The 13,855-nt window shown below is 38.1% G+C and overlaps 1 pseudogene; it reads left to right on the top strand.

The window, feature by feature from the left end:
* The first annotated feature begins 6,578 nt into the window (after positions 1–6,578).
* LOC124975661 (phosphatidylinositol 5-phosphate 4-kinase type-2 beta-like) lies at positions 6,579–7,501 on the top strand (annotated as a pseudogene).
* Positions 7,502–13,855: the final 6,354 nt, after the last annotated feature.

The following is a 13,855-nucleotide window of genomic DNA, read 5'->3' as shown; positions in this document are numbered from 1 at the left end:
TAAATGCAAATTTTCTCCTCTCTGGGTTAGATTGCACTATTACAAGGAAACCCTCCCTTAAAATAGCTGTAATTTTAAACTCTGGGTTCAATTCATTTCAACTCAAATGACAAAAAATCAAAGCTAGGAGTGGTGGTGCATGCCTGTGATATTGAGGCCAGTCTAAGCAAATATATGAGACCCTGTTTCAAAAAGTAGAAAGAAGTGGGATTAGGTTTCAGTGTAGAGTGCCCTTGGGTTGAGCTCCTAGTATTGCAAAAAAACAAAAGTAACAGCCCAAAGTCTGTCATTCTGTTCTCATTAATTCCTGGGTTGGCCACAATCTTCTGTCACTCAGAGATAGGTTCACTAGGGTCAGCTTCTGGGTCCAGGGCCTGAAGCCCTGTCCAATCAGAGGCACCAGGATGAGAATTGTTCAATTCTCATACAGTCAGTGAAGAGGAGGGAGTGGGTTTACACAATCTAGTGCTGACTTTGTCTTGGAAGTCTGTCATTCTTCAGATCTGTTTCTGGTTTTTCCTTCTATGTTCAAGAACTGCAGGTTTCTGTGATACACAGTGGTTGAAGAATCATAGGGAGGACTCTGGGCACTGTGAAAACCAGGAAATGGTGAGTGTGCTTTAGGCATCTGGAGACTGGGGAGGGAAGCTAAAGCCCTTGGGATGGACTGGCAATGACTGAAGCAGAGATTACAGGTGGGAAGTCCTCATGGTCCTCTCAGTCTGCCACCCATAGTCTTCCTCTGTGGCAGCTAAGCCCTCAGCCCCTTCCTCTATGTCTAGTGAGATGGGTAACTGGACCATGTGCATCTTGTCACATTAGTGAGAGATGTCTTCAGCCTCTTCCTGAAGCCCCATGAGGATATCAGTTTGCTGGCCACCCAGATTCTCCCAGGGTTAAGAGAAGAAGACTCAGGAAATTATTAGAGGCGAATGAGGGTGTCAATGTGCTCTCAGCCCAGCATCTCCACAGGATGTGTGGTGAAGACTAAGATGATCATTAAAGGAGAACCCCAACTCTGTGGTGTTCCTTCATGAGGGTACCTGTGGTCTCTAGATGTCTCAGTTCCTCTTTCCTGATGAGCTATCTAAATATACAGGAATCAGTGTCTCAAATCCACAACCATGGGCTCCATCCTAGCTATTCATAAGTCTATAAAAAATCACTAAATTTTCTTTTTTATTGGTTCTTTTTAGTTATATAATAATTTGTAACTTCTCCACATAAGTTTTATTTTCTGTTTGTGAGCAATTTATGTGAGATGGAAGCATAAAATTATCACTTGACCATTCCAAAAATTGTGTGCGCATTTCCTCCCTTTGTCTTCAAAGGCACAGACACCTAATCACAAAATTTTTGTGTTGAGATTCACTTTTGAAGAATTTACTGTGTGATGCTTCCTTATATCGATCGCTCATCCTTTTTAAGTCCTGTGTTTCAGAACTGACTGCCATAAGGTGACTACATATGCTGTGTCTAAACTTCTTGGAGCATGTAGTGAATATCAGCCTCTGAGACTTTTCCTATTGGAGAGCAGTGTGAGATATTGGATGGAGCTTCTCAATAGAGTAACTGGATGCTCTGTAACTGGGAGGAATCTCTTGACATAAAATTACTCTAAATATAATCCCAGTGACCTGGGAGGCTGAGACAAGAAAATCACTATTCAAAGCTAGCTGCAGCAAACTTTTCCAGGCACTTAGAAACTCAGCAAGACCCTGTCTCTAAACAAAATACAAAAAAAAAAAAAAAAAGGATTGAGAATTTGACTCAGTGGTGGAGCATCCCTGGGTTCAACCCCCAGTACAAAAAAGTAAAATAAAATCTTCTACAAGGTATTTCAGGGTTTTTTTGTTTGTTTGTTTCTTTTTTTTTTAACTACTATGAATAGTGCTGCAATGAAAAAGGAGTGACTATTTCTTTGGACATAAGATTCCAACTCTTTTAGATGTATACCCAGAATTGTGGTATTTCTATTTTCTATTTTCAGTTGGACATAAGATTCCAACTCTTTTAGATGTATACCCAGAATTGTGGTATTTCTATATTTCTATTTTCTATTTTCATTTTTTAAAAAAAGACTTTATAAACTATTTTTTAAAAACAGCTTCACCAAATTTCTATTCTCATCACAGTTGTACAAAGTTTCCTTTTATCCATATCCATATAATCTGGAGCACTTTTTATTTTTTGCATGTTTTTAATATCTATTTTTGATGCTGTGTTCAAGCTGCAGGAAGTCTATTTGACTGGTACCATGAATCCCTGATGCAAGTTTGTTAAAATCCAGTATTTCCAGAAGTCACTATATGCTGTAAATAAACAAACAGAAATCAGTGACCTGTACAATGTCCTAGGAGTAATGGTTAGACCTGGCATTATTACAGGGTTGAGTAATGGAGGCACAATAATCAGGAATTGAACTGTCACTCAGGCTATCAATGGCATTCTGTATTTCCCCCTATTAAATGCATGAATCAAGCTAGAAAGAAGCTCTATTTTCAGCAACATCAGGTGGCAGAATATGGTGTCAAGTCCCTTCTAAGGAAAAATTCACACCTTTGAGATATAATTCCTCTTCCCTGGTCCCTGTTTATGAAATTCATGGATGTATTTGAATACTCATAGAAAATCACCATTTTTTTGTGGTTGTGATATTATGTATATCTAGTCACTGGTCACTAATTTTTGTTCTGAATAAAGGTCAGCATTTTATTACAAAAGCTGAAAAGGATACAGCAAAAATAAAGAAATTTTGAAACTCTCAGAGGAAAAATAGATTAACCATCATAGGCAACATTTCAGAAATCAGGACAACTCCAATTTATATCCTTAAGACTTAATACAACCAAGGCTGATTTCTTGGTCACACTAATTTTTCAGCATGTGTTGGGAGGAGGCTGCACTTACTGTGGTCACTCGGGCACCCAATCTGACAGAATTCCAACTGAGCATAGCTCTTTCCCACATGGAGACAGGAAAACTACTGTATGGAATGATCTACTCTCTCTTGATATTATGGGGAGTAGCATACATCATCTGTTCATGGTTTGTTGGTCAAAGCAAGTCACCGTACTGTATCAACTTCTTATTTTTCTTTTTAAAATATTTTTGATTTTTTAATTTGTTCTAATAAGTTATACATGGCAGTAGATGCTGGGGCCCAGTCCTAGGAGGGGTCGGGAGTCCTAGGTAGATGGGAGGTGTCAGCATGGTGGAGAAACAGCACACAGAGACACCAAGTGTTCTGAGGCTGAATCTATCTTTATTTTTTCTGCCAGCCTTTTTATAGATATTTTTCTTCAGTAATGATTATATCATTTTATATTTAGTTTAAAATAAGAATAACCTTCAAAAGTGCAATCTATGCTTCTTCTCAAAGTACACATTTTCTCTGTATGACAGCCCAGACCAAAACAACCTTATTTCCCAGCTAGATTAAAACAACCTCATCTCCCAGCTAAATGAAAACAACCTTGTCTCCTAGGTAAACTGAGGGCACCATGATCTGCCAGCCTTCAACCTTTAGAACAAACACATCACTAGATTTTCTGAGAAACTACCCCCACCATTTAACAGTGAGAAGTTTTTACTATTATTGAAGGGCAAAGAAATCTACCGATAGCTAATATTTAGTGTATTCTATTTCATATAATGGCAGACTACAATCTTATTCTGATTCTCAAAGAATTAGACTAAACATAGGAAAAGCACAAATTATATTTATGACTAATCTAAAGGTTTTTATTATGTAAAGTATCTTTAGAATCAACTATTGAAACTAAGAAAGCAACAAAGGCTAAACACTGCATCCAAGCTGAGAGGAATGCCTCTTTATCCATCTATTATTATACTAAAGCAATCACAAGCTCCTTTTAAGTGAAGCACAGCTACAATTGCTTATTTTCATATATTTTATCTATGTATTACTGCTAAATTTTCATTGTGCACTATTTTGTGTCCCAATACAGTAAAAGCTTCCCAATGTTTTTCTAGTAAGTTTCTAATGATATATTGATTATTAATATTACAAAGCAACTACACATGGAGACATGCCACACCTGTGGCCCCCAAGAGGGAGGACGATCAACAGAACGGTGTCAGGTGTTGAGTCCTTTCTTCCAACAGACCATGTCAATGTCAGATCCTCTACTCCAACAGAGCCGTGTCAAATGTTGGAGTGGCAGGAAATAGATACGGCAAGTAGAGAATATTTGTGCATTTTGATAAATGATACATATATGGACTAAAACTTCTTTTCTCAGCTCTGTATCACTTTAGATGAAAACCACAGTAAAATTTGGAACTGGTATTGGTTTGGTCCTGTTCTTAGTTTACCCAAGTTAGCACAGACTCTTGGGGAGTTGGTCCCAATTAGATGGCAAATTGCCCAGGGCAGTTATTCTTCCTAAGTATACCCCAGATTTTCCTATTCATTGGAGGGTAAATATTTTTTCAGTTGTCTTATATATCTTAATATTTCAACCTTAAACATGAGTAGATGTTTATTTCTTCAGTTTCTAAAGAATATGAGCTTTTTTGATTATCAGTCACACATATGTCTCCTGAATATAGTGGTTATTCAAGTCTGTTGGCTAATTTTCATTTGGGGTATCTATTTTTTCCTTTTTATTAAGTGTTTAGTCATGTGTGAAGTAATTAGTTTCTTCCACTCTGTCACTTCTCTTTGTAACCTCTAATGATATCACTTGAGAAATAAATTTTTATTTTTATATTGACCCATTTATGAATATTTTTAGCAGGTATTGTGTAACTCTGAAACGGAGTACCTGTATTTCTTCCTTGAGATTGAAGCCCAGTGTGGCTTACCATTGATGTTTATTCCAGTCATCTCCAAAATTTAATTTGGAGACTTGGTCTCACTCAGTTGTTCAAGCTGGCCTTGAAATTGTAGTCTTCCTGCATTAGCCAAACTGGCTAGTATTACAGTTGTGTACCACCAGACCCCCCCCTGCAACTCCCTTGCCTATAACAACTTGAATGTTTTATATTTTGCTTTAATGTTTAAGTAGATATTACCTCTGAAAATGATTTATGTATGAGGAAAGGGCACAATTGTATTTTTGTCATACAGATACCACCTTGCCCAAGCAACCTTCTTTGAAAGGATGCTATATTTTCTTCTTCTCAACAGTGCAAAGTGTACTTTCTCCTGGTCTAAGTAACAAGTGACTTTTCAAATGTTCTGTCTTTTTATATATTTGACTACTGTGTATAAAAGTTTAAACTTTATTAAAATTGTACCTGAAGCCAGACACACACTTCATATTTGTCATTTACTATTAAATGAGTATTCACATTATTGACCCTACATTATAGTAATTTGGTTTCAGAGAACTGCATAATAAACTAAGAGAAATCCATTCTCCCTGGCTGCAGAATTTTACAATTCCTTGGTCATGTAAACCATATGTTACATTTCTGTGATATGCTACTTTGAGCTATCACCATAAAATAGGAACTAAAATTGAGGTTAAAGAAGGTTTGATTTTTTCAGCTATCACCAGTATTTCATGCTAATGTGTGACTCAATATCACAAGTCATTGTATTTATACAACAGTCACCTGTTACATTTTTATTGCCCTATTTTACTGACTGGGGTTTTGATTACTGTGTACATTTTGTAAAACTCAATATCTTTTTTATTCTGACAAAGTGCCTATCAGGTTAATTTTAATTTTGTAACCACTTTTGAGAATAAAATTCTGTACCATTCAGTATATTCACTGTGTATATCATCATCAACTTGTAGTTTGAAAAATTATTTGACATGGAAAACAATGAGTGCCCACTAGTAAGAAACTGTCATTCATCCCTGGTTTTGAAGTCTTCTACTATCACTCAGTAGGCTAAGTATGCCCAGACCTAGAAGGCAGGGTCTGAAACTCTGTCCAGTCAGGTCCCTTGCATAAGAATTGTCCAATTTAGCAAATAGAAAGTAAGATGGGGGTAGTATTGACAGTTTGGTTCTGTCTTTGTCTCTGGACTTCATGATTGATAATATTCACTTCTAGGTTTCTGCTACTATGCTCATGAGGTCCAGCTTGCTTTGGCAAGCAGGTGCTGGAAAATTTATAGGGAGAATGCTAGGCACCCTTAAAGCCAAAAACTAGTGACTATGCAGTGTAAATGTTAAGATTGGTGAGAGAAGTTTTTTGGAAGAAGTTGGACTGGTTGTTGATGGAACTGGTTATGGTGGATGAGGCCTGCCCTGTATAGCCTTTGGAGTGTGCATGCCTGAGACCTCCCTGGGACAATTCATTCTTCAGTTACTTCTGGTCAGTCTAATGGGGAATGAATGAGTAACTGAGATCCTGGGCATCACAGGAGCCCTCCATGGTGTCTTCAATCATGGCCTGAAACCCTTTTTTTGGTGATGATTGGAGCAATCATTAGGACAGAATCACAACTCCATGTGTGATTTTCCTGCATGAAAGTAGTAATGGTCTTTAGAAGCCCCATTTTCTCCTTCCTTCTGAACTCTCAAAATGTATGGAAAGAAAAAACTCAAATCCAGTATCCTGTACTTCCTGTTTAGATTTTTGTAGTTTTAGTAATGCCTTCCTATTTTTCCATCTTCTTGTCTACATTTAATCAGTATTACCAGAACTCAGTGATATGCAGTGCCCCCATCAACAGTGACAGCCAGGGCCAGTGTGGTACACATTTCCTTACCACCTATGACTGACGCCTTGTCATCAAAACTGTGTCAAGTGAGGATTTGACTGAGATCAAATCCTCAACAACATCTTAAAGAAATACCACCAGTTCCTAGTGGAATGTCAAGGTAACACCCTTTTGGCACAGTTCCTGGGAACTTACTGCCTGACTGTGGATGGCATGGAAACCTACATGGTGGTCACGAGGAATGTGTTTATTCATCATCTCACTATACACTGCATGTATGACCTCAAGAGTTCTTCTGTTGCCAGAGAAGCAAGTGACAAAGAGAAGGCCAAGAACTTACCAACATTCAAAGTCAATGACTTTCTCAATGAAGGACAGAAGCTGCATGTGGGAGAGGAGAGTAAAAAGAACTTCCAGAAGAAACCGAAGCAGGATGTTGAGTTCTTGGCCAGTTGAAGATCATAAACTACAGCCTGCTGGTGGGCATCTACAATGTGAACTGGGCTGAGCAGGAGGAAATGGATGTGGAGGGGCAGGCAGAGGTCAAGGAATATGAGAATGATGGAGTCTGGGGAAGCAACCTGCTCTGGTCCTATGGCACACCTCCAGACAGCCCTGGCAACTTCCTCAGCTTTCCCTGATTCTTAGTTCCTGGGGAGTTTGACCCCTCTGTTGATGTCTATGCCATGAAAAGTCATGAAAGTGCCTCTAAGAAAGAGGTTTATTGCATGGCCATCATTGACATCCTCACACCATATGATCCTCACACCATTTCTAATAAGAAAACTGCACACTGTCAAAATGGTGAAGCATGGGGCAGGGGCCGAGATCTCAACTGTGAACCCTGAGTAGTACTACAAATGCTTACATGAGTGTATGTCCAACATCCTGAGGTAGTTTTCTTCTACCTTCAGCCAGAGTCAGAGAGCTGGATATGGGATCGGGGATTAGAGAGGGAAAGAATATATTGTGGATAGATTGGAGAGTATGGAAAAGAATGGGGGGCCTAGAAGGTTTTAGTGTTGAGACTGCAGCCTGTGACACTGAGAGCAACTTTAGCTGGGGAAGAGAGGAATGTGCTGTGTATGCATATGTTCACAGGATATAACCTCACCTTCTGCTTTTCCCTGATCTTTTTCCTCATTTGACTCAGATTACAAAAGTGTTCCCTTTGGTACCTTGTGACTTTGTGGGTTTATTTGAACTTTGTTTTTGGAAATTTCATTGCTTACACTGGCCACCTTCCCAACCCTGCTCAGTTCTCAAGTACCTTCAATTAAAGAGGCACCTGATAGGCCCAGCACAAAGGTAGCTCAGAGCAGGATACTTTGATACCATCAAGGAGAAGAGGTCAGACACTTCAGCCTTGCTGCATTTGATCTTGCCTGGATTAACTTTTTAATTTTATAGATTATTGAGAATAATTTTTTCCAACTTTCTGCCTTGGATCCAAGTAAAATGTTATGTTTTTTACTCCTCCATTCTATCCTCCAATGCTGTCCTCCCAAAGAAGCACTGCAGGCCAATGCCTGACATCATGGATCAGAGTTGGAGACCTCCAAGGGGAGCAGGTCCATTCTCATGGGATGGTAATGGGTGAAGGAGCTGCTGGGCTCTTGGACAGCTGGTTTTCAGAGAATCCTGTGGTCATCATTCAAGTTCCAGTCTTGCTTGGCCTCTAAAGTTGAGATATTCTCAAACCTGCTTCATCGACTCAAGAGGACCTAGAAAGCACCTTTGGATATAACAGAATGCTTGTGTTTAAATGGTTACTTCCCTTTGAGAAGACCCCAGGAATATGTCAAATAAGGTCTTGTGAGTGCCATCTGTTCCTTCCTACTGATCTCCAGGCTCCCTCCCCCATGATTGTCTTGTCACCAAGGACAGAGCTCCAAGAAACTGGGTGCTCTTTGCAGAGACACCTCTTTAAGCCTCAGGCCCACCATGCAGGCATCCGGCTTCCTTTACTCATGGTTTTTCACTTGGATGGTTATAGCAAGCAAGGTGTCCACAACAAGAAATGTGACATCCAAGTCTGATGTTGTTTCTGAATCACTTGAAGATGTGATTCAGGAAATCCAACTTGAAAACTGGAGTGGGGTTTAACCCAGTCCCAGCCCTGGGGCCATTTTTCTTTATTGCCTCTCTCTAACATTGTGGCCCACAGAATTCTTCGAAAGGAGTGGTATCCTACAGCTTCCTTCAGAAGGGAAAAATGGTCCCATTATTCCATGTTAGTGGTGATACATTCCTACAGCATCCCACCCCCTCACCAATAATTGGGGATGTGGGATGAAAGATGGTAAAATTTGTAAAGAACCCCAAAGGTGTGAAGTTGGTTTGTAGAATTATTTTAACTGAATAGGTGGTTTCCTGTGACTCCCTCCCAAACTGGCCAAGCTCATCTTCTGAAGCAGAAACCAATGCTGTGTGTGTCCTGCCCGGTGAATTCAAGTCAAGAAGGAATGGAGGCAGCATTATTGGACCTCACTGGGGCTGCCCTCTCCTGGAAGGGCAGAGGTAGCTCTGAACAATTAGAGCAGGGCCATGAAGTGACTCAGGAAACACATGGAACCATGTGACTCTTGGAGAAAACAATTTTGATTTAGGAAAGGGATTATGTAGGAATAATGTTTAGACTTTATTTCCTCACCTCATAATCAAGAGTAAAATTTTGGATTTGTTCCCAGTTAGGCCCAGCATCTTCAAAGCTTTTAAATCTGTCTTCTAGCAGCCTCCACAACCTCAGGCCCTGCCAGCTTCTCTGCATTTGGTCTGCTGATCACATTGCCATAATGTGTATGAAAAACGTCACACAATCTTATGAGTTAAAGCAACTCAGGTATCTAACTTGTTTAACATTGAGTTTTTGTGGGTTTTTTAAAAAGTTATATATGTATATATATTGTTTACCTTTGAGAGGTAGCATTCTGTTTCAAATGCTTTTTGTTGGTATAACAGTATTGTTGATTGGATCAAAACATTTGAGCTATAATTCAATGGAGTTTAGATTTTTTTAAAAGGTCCATTCTTTTTTTTTTATTGTACACAAATGGGATACATGTTGTTTCTCTGTTTGTACACGGTGTAAAGGCATACCATTTGTGTAATCATAAATTTACATAGGGTAATGTTGTTTGATTCATTCTGTTATTTTTTTTTCCCCATCCCACCCACCCCTCCCACCCCTCTTTTCCTTCTATACAGTCCTTCCTTCCTCCATTCTTGCCCCCTCCCTAACCCTAACTCTAACCCTAACACTAACCCCTCCCACCCCCCTTTATGTGTCATTATCCACTTATTAGTAATATCATTCGTCCATTGGTTTTTTGAGATTGGCTTATCTCACTTAGCATGATATTCCCCAGTTTCATCCATTTGCCTGCAAATGCCATAATTTTATCATTCTTTATGGCTGAGTAATATTCCATTGTATATATATATATACCACAATTTCTTTATCCATTCATAAGTTGAAGGACATCTAGGTTGGTTCCACAATCTGGCTATTGTGAACTAAGCAGCTATGAACATTGATGTGGCTGTATCTCTGTAGTATGCTGATTTTAAGTCCTTTGGGTATAGGCCAAGGAGTGGGATAGCTGGGTCAAATGGTGGTTCCATTCCAAGTTTTCTACGGAGTCTCCATACTGCTTTCCAGAGTGGCTGCACTAATTTGCAGCCCCACCAGCAATGTATGAGTGTACCTTTCTCCCCACATCCTCGCCAACACCTGTTGTTGCTTGTATTCTTGATAATCGCCATTCTAATTGGGGTGAGATGGAATCTTAGGGTGGTTTTGATTTGCATTTCTCTTATTACTAGAGATGTTGAACATTTTTCCATATGTTTGTTGATTGCTTGTAGATCTTCTTCTGTGAAGTGTCTGTTCATTTCCTGATCCCATTTGTCAATTGGGTTATTTGTAATCTTGGTGTAGAGTTTTTTGAGTTCTTTATAGATTCTGGAGATTAGTGCTCTATCTGAAGTATGAGTGGCAAAGATTTTCTCCCACTCTCTAGGCTCTTTCTTTGCATTGCTGATAGTTTCTTTGCTGAGAGAAAGCTTTTTAGTTTGAATCTATCCCAGTTGTTGATGCTTGCTTTTATTTCTTGTGCTATGGGAGTCCTGTTGAGGAAGTCTGGTCCTAAGCCAACATGTTGAAGATCTGGACCTACTTTTTCTTCTATAAGATACAGGGTCTCTGGTCTGATTCGGAGGTCCTTGATCCATTTTGAGTTGAGTTTTGTGCATGGTGAGAGATATGGGTTTAGTTTCATTCTGTTGCATATGGATTTCCAATTCTCCCAGCACCATTTGTTGAAGAGGCTATCTTTTCTCCATTGCATATTTTTGGCCCCTTTGTCTAGTATGAGAAAATTGTATTTATTTGGGTTTGTGTCCGTGTCCTCTATTCTGTACCATTGATCTATCTGTCTATTTTGGTACTAATACCATGCCGTTTTTGTTACTATTGTTTTGTAGTAGAGTTGAAGATCTGGTATTGCGATAGCCCCTGCTTCATTTTTCCTGCTAAGGACTGCTTTAGCTATTCTGGGTTTCTTATTCTTCCAGATGAATTCCATGATTTCTTGCTCTATTTCTGTAAGGTACGTCATTGGGATTTTAAATGGAATTGCATTGAATCTGTATAGCACTTTAGGTAGTATGGCCATTTTGACAATATTAATTCTGCTTATCCAAGAACATGGGAGATCTTTCCATCTTCTAAGGTGTTCTTTAATTTCTTTCTTTAGTGTTCTGTAGTTCTCATTGTAGAGGTCTTTCACCTCTTTTGTTAGATTGATTCCCAAGTATTTTATTTTTTTCGAAGCTATTGTGAATGGGGTAGTTTTCCTAAATTCTCTTTCTGAAGATTCATCACTTATGTATAAAAATGCCTTAGATTTCTGTGCATTGATCTTATATCCCACTACTTTACTGAATTCACTTATGAGATCTAAAAGTTTTTTGGTGGAATTTCCTGGTTCCTCTAAGTATAGAGTCATATCATCAGCAAATAGGGATAGTTTGAGTTCTTCTTTTCCTATTCATATCCTTTTAATTTCTTTGGTCTGTCTAATTGCTCTGGCTAGAGTTTCAAGAATGATGTTGAAGAGAATTGGTGAAAGAGGACATCCTTGCCTTGTTCCAGATTTCAGTTTTTCACCATTTAGAATGATATTAGCCATGGGCTTAGCGTAGATGGCCTTTACAATGTTAAGGAATGTTCCCACTATCCCTATTTTTTCTAGTGTTTTGAGCATGAAGGGGTGCTGTATTTTATCAAATGCTTTTTCTGCATCTATCGAAATAATCATATGATTCTTGACTTTAAGTCTGTTGATATAGTGAATGACATTTATTGATTTCCTCATGTTGAACCAACCTTGCTTCCCTGGGATGAAACCCACTTGATCATGGTGCACTATCTTTTTAATATGTTTTGTATACAATTTGCTAAAATTTTGTTGAGAATTTTTGCATCGATGTTCATTAAGGATATTGGTCTAAAATTTTCTTTCCTCAATGTGTCTCTGTCTGGTTTAGGTATCAGGGTGATATTGGCTTCATAGAATGAGTTTGGGAGAGTTCCCTCCTCTTCTATTTCATAGAATACTTTGAGAAGTATTGGAATGAGCTCTTCTTTAAAGGTTTTGTAGAACTCGGCTGAGAACCCATCTGGTCTTGGACTTTTCTTTGTTGGTAGGCTTTTGATGACTTCTTCTATTTCATTACTTGAAATTGGTCTATTTAAATTTTGTATTTCCTCCTCGTTCAGTTTAGGCACTTCATATTTCTCTAGAAACTTGTTGATATCTTCGAAATTTTCTATTTTGTTGGAGTATAGATTTTCAAAATAGCTTCTAATTATGTTTTGTATTTCAGTTGTGTCTGTTGTGATATTTCCTTGTTCATTCCGAATTTTGGTGATTTGGGTTTTCTCTCGTCTTCTCTTTGTTAGTGTGGCAAAGGTTTTATCACTTTTGTTTATTTTTTCGAAGAACCAACTATTTGTTTTGTCAATTTTTTTGTATTGTTCCTTTTCTTTCAATTTCATTTCAGCTCTGAGTTTAACTATTTCCTGTCTTCTACTACTTTTGGTGTTGGTCTGTCCTTCTTTTTGTAGGGTTTTGAGCTGTAGTGTTAGGTCGTTTATTTGTTGAGTTTTACTTCTTTTATTGAATGCGCTCCATGAAATAAATTTTCCTCTAAGTACTGCTTTCATAGTGTCCCAGAGATTTTGATATGATGTTTCTTTGTTCTCATTTTCCTCTAAGAATTTTTTAATTTCCTACCTAATATCTTCTGTTATCCATTCATCATATAATAGCATATTGTTTAATCTCCAGGTGTTGGAGTAATTTCTGTTTTTTACTCTTTCATTTATTTCTAACTTCAATCCATTATGATCTGATAGAATACAAGGTAGTGTCTCTATCTTCTTGTATTTGCTAACATTAGCTTTGTGACATAATATATGGTCTATTTTAGAGAAGGATCCATGTGCTGCTGAGAAGAAAGTGTATTCACTCTTTGTTGGATGGTATATTCTATAAATGTCTGTTAAGTCTAAATTATTGATTGTGTTATTGAGATCTATGGTTTCTTTGTTCAATTTTTGTTTGGAAGATCTGTCCAGTGGTGAGAGGGGCGTGTTAAAATCACCTAGTATTATTGTGTTATGGTCTATTTGGTTTCTAAAATTGAGAAGGATTTGTTTGACATACATGGATCACTGTTTGGGGCATAGATGTTTATGATTGTTATGTCTTGCTGATTTATGCTTCCCTTAAACAGTATGAAATGTCCTTCTTTATCCCTTCTGACTAACTTTGGCTTGAAGTCCACATTATCTGAAATGAGGATGGATACCCCAGCTTTTTTGCTGTGTCCATGTGCATGGTATGTTTTTCCCCATCATTTCACCTTTAGTCTATGGGTGTCTCTTTCTATGAGATGGGTCTCTTGCAGGCAACATATTGTTGGATCTTTCTTTTTTATCCAATCTGCCAGTCTATGTCTTTTGATTGATGAATTCAGGCCATTAATATTCAGGGTTATTATTGAGATATTATTTTTATTCCTGGTTATTTGGTTCATGTTTTAAATTTTATTTATTTATTTATTTTTTTGACACAGCTTGTTTCCTCCTGTATTTGACAGTTCCTTTAGGATAATTTCTCCCTTTGCGGATTTGCTTCT

This window comes from Sciurus carolinensis, unplaced genomic scaffold (genome assembly GCF_902686445.1).
Source record: "Sciurus carolinensis unplaced genomic scaffold, mSciCar1.2, whole genome shotgun sequence".
NCBI lineage: Eukaryota > Metazoa > Chordata > Mammalia > Rodentia > Sciuridae > Sciurus > Sciurus carolinensis.
Note: the sequence above shows the minus strand (reverse complement) of the source record. Positions and strands in the feature narration are given on the sequence as shown.